The following is an 8,109-nucleotide window of genomic DNA, read 5'->3' on the forward strand; positions in this document are numbered from 1 at the left end:
GTTTTGGTGTAATACAAAGGCTATTTTTATATAACCTTGTGTGGAGTTTCCTTTGTGGTGGGCCTTTGGTTGTTGTTGCTGGGGTGCGTGCGCAAATACTTAGCCTACATCGCCTCCAAGTTTAGCCTTGCTGCTCGCGCCACGTTACCTAGAGGGTGAGTAGGGGTTATCTTGGCGTGTAACTCCCTTGCCCTGACTTGGGTGTGGTGGTCTCTGACTGACTTTGGCGAAAGCCCTGGCCAGCCGGGGATCCCATTTCCAACATTGGCGGCAAGCGGCGGGATAAGGATTTGTGTTTGCCTTGTACCTTAGTAGCAGCTGGCTGCACCACAAAACTCTGCATTTTAGATGACCACATTTTTAGGGGATTGTATTGTTTTGAAATTCCATTGTTTCTTCTCCTGAAGAGTGTCATTTGATTGTGTTCAGTACATTTGTCCCCCACCCTGCTTCCAGAGTTTGGTACCTGTGTCGCTTTTGGTCAGGTTGAGAAGTCAGGGGTGGTAGAAACTGCCTTACCGATCCGAGGGGAGGGTGTGTGTGGATGAATGGTGTGTTTTCCTGGACGCATGAGTATGAGTTCTCTTTGATAAGGAGATTGTTGAAGTTTTGGAATTGTGTCCTCTTACTTCAGATCGTTCAGTCCCCTGTGTTGCACGTGTCTGTGAGCATCTTGCCAAGATGGAGTCTGCTTTTAATGTCTGGGGTCTGTTTTTGCATGAACTGAGAGAGTTTTGCGAAGAGAGAGACATTGAAGTGAATGAGTCAGACACCCAGTCCCAACTTAGGGGTAACCTGATCCAATGGCAGAAGGATGACTGGGAGCGTGAGCACAGTGAGGAGAGGGCCCGGGTCTCACACCATGAGGGTGGTGGGTCAGAGGGGAGCCCTGAAGAGTCTGAGGAGGAGGGAGAAGATGATAGCACAGGGACGCCAGCAGAGAGTGAGGACCCCATAGATAGGGAGTCCCTTGCTGGGTCCAGTTTAGGAGGCAGCGCCTCATCCCTTTCCCTGTCCCCAGAGGAGCTGGAAGATAGGAGGAGAGAAAGGGAGCACCAGCTGGCTTTAGAAAAGCTCAGGTTGGAGCATGCCCAGGCTATGGCACAGCTGGGCATTAGAAGGCAACAGCTGGAGACCGAGAGGGTCTTAGCGCAGGACAGGATAGAGGAGGCTGAGAGGGCCGCCACCAGAGGCAAAGTAGCTCTGGAGGGTAGACTATCCCCTGCGCGCAGTGTTGAGTGTCTGGATCCCCCAGGGAGGGTTGGGTCCAGTGGTGGCAGCTATTTAAATCACAGTGTAGAAATTCCCAGTTCCCAGAGTATGGTTCCTGTTTCCCCAGAGGAGGAGAATAGGTTGAGGTTTAGGAACCTTAGGAAACCGTCTCACCAGTCTTGGGTAGACTTTGAGGATGACTGTTGTGGAGCACTGTGGGCTTGGGTAGAGGTTCACACTGACTCTGATTTTGAAGTCTTGTTTGATCTTATAGTCAAAGAGCAGGTGCTCAGTGGTTGTTCGCCAGAGTTGCGCCAACACCTGTTGCAAGTTGGATTTACTGATACAGAGTTACTGGCAAGGGAAGCCGACCGCTGGGAAAGGGCCAGAGGTTCTCTAGGGTCATTGGTGAGTGACTCCAAAAGTAGTGGTTCAGGGATCTTCCAGCCCAGCGTGGTGGAAGAGGCTCAGTGTAGCCCAGCTAGGTCCCAGGATAGCGAGGAGGGTGTAGGGGCTCACTGCCTGGCTCAGTGGAGCAGGAGTGAGGGGGAGACCGAGGTTCCCCAGACGCCCAAAGCCCTGCCTCAGGACTTGGATGGTTTCTTGAGGGAACACCAGGTTGGGGACCTAGGCTGTCCTGTTAGTCCACTTGAGGAAGATCTCCTAGTGAGTAGAGGACCTGGAGTGTCTGTAACCAGAGCTCCTGTGGTTCTAGAGTCTGGCAGTACCGCTCCGGTAGGGAGGGTACAGGAGTCCAGAGTGAGGAGTGATTGGGGGAGTTCCCCAGTGGCTGGACCAGTGGGTCAGGGACTACCCAGTTGGGCTAGGTTCCCGTGTAGTGACCATGGTGACACCACTTCTGGTCTGGGGGATCGTCACGCACTGTCAGGTGGACAGAGGGCGGGAGATCTGCGCCAGACAGACAGTCACACGACACATGGGCCATGTGTCAGCCTCAGGGAGATTGTGTGTGAGTCCCCAGAAGTCCTGGAGTGCCAGGCAATTGTTCCACCGAAGGTTTTAGACCAGAGGTTGGAAGGCCAGGTTCAGGATCAGCCTGACCTGAAGGGTAGGACGACTGTAACCAGTGTCCTGACCGGTTCTTCTTCCAGAGGAACTTCTCCAGGTGGGAGAGGGCAGACCTCTGGAAGGGGGTGCAGAGGGTGGGAGAGCCCACCTCTGACCCCGGTGCAACCTGAGTGGATAAGTCCTGGGTTGGAATGGCGTTCTAGGGGTACCCCTCGCAGAGGGAGGAGGAACCCTAGGAGAAGAGGTAGGGGGAGGAGAGCCTTCCCCGAGACTCCTGGTCCGCCTGAGGTTGTAGGCCCTAGGCTGGAGTACCAGTGGCAGTCTAGTCCTGTCTTGCAGACAGGAAGAGTGGAGAATGGCTCCTATGTGCCAGGGGTTACTACCCCCCGCTCTGCGAATTGGCATGGACCAGTGGCACCTGGGTGGCCCAGGGCCTGGTCCTGGCCGCGGACAACTTGGGAGTACCAGTGGGGTAGCCCAGTTGGTCCAGACAGTGTGTTGAGAAGGAATCCCATGGGTTCACCGTGGCATAGAACAGGAGGGTGTCCCTGCAGTTGCGGGCCCGCGTCCGTGTTCTATCGCCCCAAGCAGGGAAGTCCATCACGGTGGTGATTGGTCTCCCCTGCGTTTTGGCTGGAAGGGGGTTATGTTGGACTTTGGCCCTTAGGGCAGGTTCACCCCGAGACTTTTTGCTTGAAATGGTGACCTGGAGATGGTGATTTTTGGATTCTGCGCACTTTCACTGTGTCCCAGTGGAAAGTGCGTGCGCACTCTGAGTGCATGTGCTGAGCTAGGCCTGCCCGCCCATAGGAATGCATGGGGAATGTATGTGTCCCTGGTAGTTCCTGATGCGTGGGGTGTACAGGCTTGAGTCTGGTATGTGTGAACTCGTGTGAGTGAATGCTGCGCAACGGTGTATGCAGCATGTATGTGTCTAGTAGCGAAGCGCCATTTCTAGACATGGCTGTACGTGTGCTGTGAGGGTGCTGGCGTGTGATTGGCTGGAGCTGGCTGGCATGCCAGGCTCCAGGAAGTCTGGATGGGTCTGCCCGGTGGTGAGTGGGAGATTAGCATGAGTGATGTGTGGGAGGAGTGTACCTGTGTCCTGGATGGGCTGGGTTTTCCCCACACAATGCTGGCTCCGCCCCCCTGTGGTGTGTCTAATGACCCAAGCCCTGCCAGTGAATAGAGAGGGTGGTTGAGGTAAACAGAGTACTCAAGAACCAGCTGCGACTGGTTCCGCCCCCACTCTGCACCTTCAGACAAAGGAATGCACTGTATAAAAATGGGGCTGTGTCCCCACTGAAGTTGTTCTCTTCCAGGATCCTGAGGGGGCTGTTGCTGCTGTCGCTGGGCCAGAGGACCGCCACTTGGGGTGTCTCCCTGCCTGGAGACTCAGTGTGCTGGCTCTGGGCCCAGCCCTGCCCCCCTGCCTGCCCAAGGACCTTTGCTGGGCTTGTTGGCCCCTAGCGCTTGGGAGCGCTTTTGATTGCCTTTTTAGCGCTTGAGAGCGCTTTATTGTGACCCAGCGCTTAAGAGCGCTTTATTTTGCTTACAGCGCTCTTTGCAGATTTTAAAGTCCCCTGGCAGGTGCCCACCCTGCCAGGGACCTGGCGCTGTGTTTACCCCACAAGCGAGTGCCCACCTCGCTTTTATTGGTGAGTTACGGCAAAAGAAGATAGCTTTTGCCCTCCGCAGCGCGACCCGGAGCCTGGGGGCTCGTTCGCAGGGCCGCGCTGCTATTGGCTGCTCCACCAGCCTATTGCGTGCCTAGCTTGGCCGGAGGGTTGCCCGGCAACCAGGACGCTCGCAGTCCCTTGTGGAGCGAGGCCGCCATCTTGTGTCGTCGGCCGTGTCCTGTCCGGGGCTCCCAAGGACGAGGGAGAGCCCCGGGCTGCCACAAGAAAGGAAGGAGGGGCGCGAGGCACTGTGCCGTGCCTGCCCCCACCGCGGCGCGAGGAAAAGCAGCCGCCCGCCTCCCGCCAGGGCCGCGCTGTGATTGGTCGAGCCGGCCGAGCCCCGGCCGCATCACAGAAGGAGGAGCGGAGGGCAGGAAGCAGCCGGCTGTGTGCCTCCGAGGCTCCCCGGGGGAGAGAGGAGCCTCCGGACCTTCACCAGAGCCGGTGAGTGTTGCCCCAAGAAGAGAAGGGAGGGGCGCCGGGACACGTTGTCGGTGTCCGCCCCCCCCCTCAGCAGCGCGACCTCGCGCTTGGTGTTTAGAGCCCAGAGAGGCTCGTAAAGGGGCATTTGGTTGTTGGAGCCTGCGAGGCTCAGGGGCATTTTCTGTCTGCGAGCCCCGAGGCTCCGGAGGCATAATGTGGTAGTTGAGCCCGAGAGGCTCATTGGGGCAATTATTTCACGAGCCCTGAGAGGCTCTGAGCGCCCCACTTTCACTTCGAGTCCCCAGAGGGCGGACTCCCAAAGAGAAGCGCCACAGTTGTGTCTAGAGCCTAAGAGAGGCTCAGGGGGCCAATTTATTTCTTGAGAGCCCAGCGAGGCTCCCACATTGGCCCCATTGTTGTTTTAGAGCCCTGAGAGGCTCTCCCTTGTTGCCCTAATTTCCCTGCACCAGTTGCCCAGCACTTTGTGGGCAACTGCTACGTTTAGGCCCCCCCTGACATTGGACACAGGGCGTCCTAGCCCCAGAGAGGCCAGTTGGCCTAGGGACAGTCACAGGTGGTGACTTACGTGGGTTTGGCGCAATTGTACTTTCTGCACCTCTGAATGTGTTTTTATGCGTCATGTGCCTTACACCTCTGAATGTATTGTGATGCATCATGTGTTTTCCTCCTTACACCTCTGAATGAATGTTATGCATTGCATCATGTGTTTTCCTCTTACACCCCTACAGGTATTGTAATACATAGGTGGTTGTTTTCTCCCTAGTACAGGTGGTGCTAGTGAGATCCTGGTTACCAGTAATTACTGGTTGTGCGCTCTATTGTTATATTGTGTGCTATTTTGTGCTATATTCTATGTACTAAGTGCTATTTCTGAAAGTGCTACTTCTGATTCCTGACAGTGGTCCAGGTGGCCCTGTCTTGTACATATCCCCTGTAAATTCTGCCCGTGCCTCTGGCACATTGTAAAGTGTGTGTTTTATCTAATGTGTTTTGGTGTAATACAAAGGCTATTTTTATATAACCTTGTGTGGAGTTTCCTTTGTGGTGGGCCTTTGGTTGTTGTTGCTGGGGTGCGTGCGCAAATACTTAGCCTACATCGCCTCCAAGTTTAGCCTTGCTGCTCGCGCCACGTTACCTAGAGGGTGAGTAGGGGTTATCTTGGCGTGTAACTCCCTTGCCCTGACTTGGGTGTGGTGGTCTCTGACTGACTTTGGCGAAAGCCCTGGCCAGCCGGGGATCCCATTTCCAACACTGTCCCAGTGCATGATGGGAACAGGGCAAACCAAACTACCAAGCCAATTCTTATACTGGGAAGGAAACAAGCTTCCGGGGACTGGTTTCTGGCATTTCTGCCGTCGTCGGCCCGGCTTGCTTGAATCCTGATGGTGCAATGAGCAAGGGACTCACATCTGAGTATACCCTTCCACGCTTATGGTGGACAAAATGATTCAGAAAAGGGGGTGGTGATGAACAGAGTGTCTGAATTAAGCAGACCACTCTTACCCAGTCCAAAGATCAGGGCTTGATCCATCACCGTTTTTTAGCTCACTGCACCATCCCAGCTCAGAACCTGGCTACATGCAAATTAGTCTGTTCCTGTCCCAGTGCATGATGGGAACAGGGCAAACCAAACTACCAAGCCAATTCTTATACTGGGAAGGAAACAAGCTTCCGGGGACCGGTTTCTGGCATTTCAGCCGTCGTCGACCCGGCTTGCTTGAATCCTGATGGTGCAATGAGCAAGGGACTCACATCTGAGTATACCCTTCCACGCTTATGGTGGACAAAATGATTCAGAAAAGGGGGTGGTGATGAACAGAGTGTCTGAATTAAGCAGACCACTCTTACCCAGTCCAAAGATCAGGGCTTGATCCATCACCGTTTTTTAGCTCACTGCACCATCCCAGCTCAGAACCTGGCTACATGCAAATTAGTCTGTTCCTGTCCCAGTGCATGATGGGAACAGGGCAAACCAAACTACCAAGCCAATTCTTATACTGGGAAGGAAACAAGCTTCCAGGGACCGGTTTCTGGCATTTCAGCCGTCGTCGGCCCGGCTTGCTTGAATCCTGATGGTGCAATGAGCAAGGGACTCACATCTGAGTATACCCTTCCACGCTTATGGTGGACAAAATGATTCAGAAAAGGGGGAGGTGATGAACAGAGTGTCTGAATTAAGCAGACCACTCTTACCCAGTCCAAGGATCAGGGCTTGATCCATCACCCGGCTTGCTTGAATCCTGATGGTGCAATGAGCAAGCCCTGATCTTTGGACTGGGTAAGAGTGGTCTGCTTAATTCAGACACTCTGTTCATCACCACCCCCTTTTCTGAATCATTTTGTCCACCATAAGCGTGGAAGGGTATACTCAGACATGAGTCCCTTGCTCACTGCTCCATCAGGATTCAAGCAAGCCGGGCCGACGACGGCTGAAATGCCAGAAACCGGTCCCCGGAAGCTTGTCTATTTTCTGGTGAAGAATTGGCTTGGTAGTTTGGTCTGCCCTGTTCCCATGATGCACTGGGCCAGGGACAGACTAATTTGCATATAGCCAGGTTCTGAGCTGGGATGGGGCAGTGAGCTAAATAACGGTGATGGATCAAGCCCTGATCTTTGGACTGGGTAAGAGTGGTCTGCTTAATTCAGACACTCTGTTCATCACCACCCCCTTTTCTGAATCGTTTTTGGCCACTATAGGTGTGGCAGGGTATACTCAGATATGAGTCCCTTGCTCACTGCTCCATCAGGATTCAAGCAAGCCGGGCCGACGACGGCTGAAATGCCAGAAACCGGTCCCCGGAAGCTTGTCTCCTTTCTGGTGGAGAATTGGCAGGGTAGTTTGGTCTGCCCTGCTCCCATGATGCATTGGGCCAGGGACAGACTAATTTGCATATAGCCAGGTTCTGAGCTGGGATGGGGCAGTGAGCTAAATAACGGTGATGGATCAAGCCCTGATCTTTGGACTGGGTAAGAGTGGTCTGCTTAATTCAGACACTCTGTTCATCACCACCCCCTTTTCTGAATCGTTTTTGGCCACTATAGGTGTGGCAGGGTATACTCAGACATGAGTCCCTTGCTCACTGCTCCATCAGGATTCAAGCAAGCCGGGCCGACGACGTCTGAAATGCCTGAAACCGGTCCCCGGAAGCTTGTCTCCTTTCTGGTGAAGAATTGGCTTGGTAGTTTGGTTTGCCCTGTTCCCATGATGCACTGGGCCAGGGACAGACTAATTTGCATATAGCCAGGTTCTGAGCTGGGATGGGGCAGTGAGCTAAATAACGGTGATGGATCAAGCCCTGATCTTTGGACTGGGTAAGAGTGGTCTGCTTAATACAGACACTCTGTTCATCACCACCCCCTTTTCTGAATCGTTTTTGGCCACTATAGGTGTGGCAGGGTATACTCAGACATGAGTTCCTTGCTCACTGCTCCATCAGGATTCAAGCAAGCCGGGCCGACGACGGCTGAAATGCCAGAAACAGGTCCCCGGAAGCTTGTCTCCTTTCTGGTGAAGAATTGGCTTGGTAGTTTGGTCTGCCCTGTTCCCATTATGCACCGGGCCAGGGACAGACTAATTTGCATATAGCCAGGTTCTGAGCTGGGATGGGGCAGTGAGCTAAATAACGGTGATGGATCAAGCCCTGATCTTTGGACTGGGTAAGAGTGGTCTGCTTAATTCAGACACTCTGTTCATCACCACCCCCTTTTCTGAATCGTTTTTGGCCACTATAGGTGTGGCAGGGTA

This window comes from Lissotriton helveticus, chromosome 4_1 (genome assembly GCF_964261635.1).
Source record: "Lissotriton helveticus chromosome 4_1, aLisHel1.1, whole genome shotgun sequence".
NCBI lineage: Eukaryota > Metazoa > Chordata > Amphibia > Caudata > Salamandridae > Lissotriton > Lissotriton helveticus.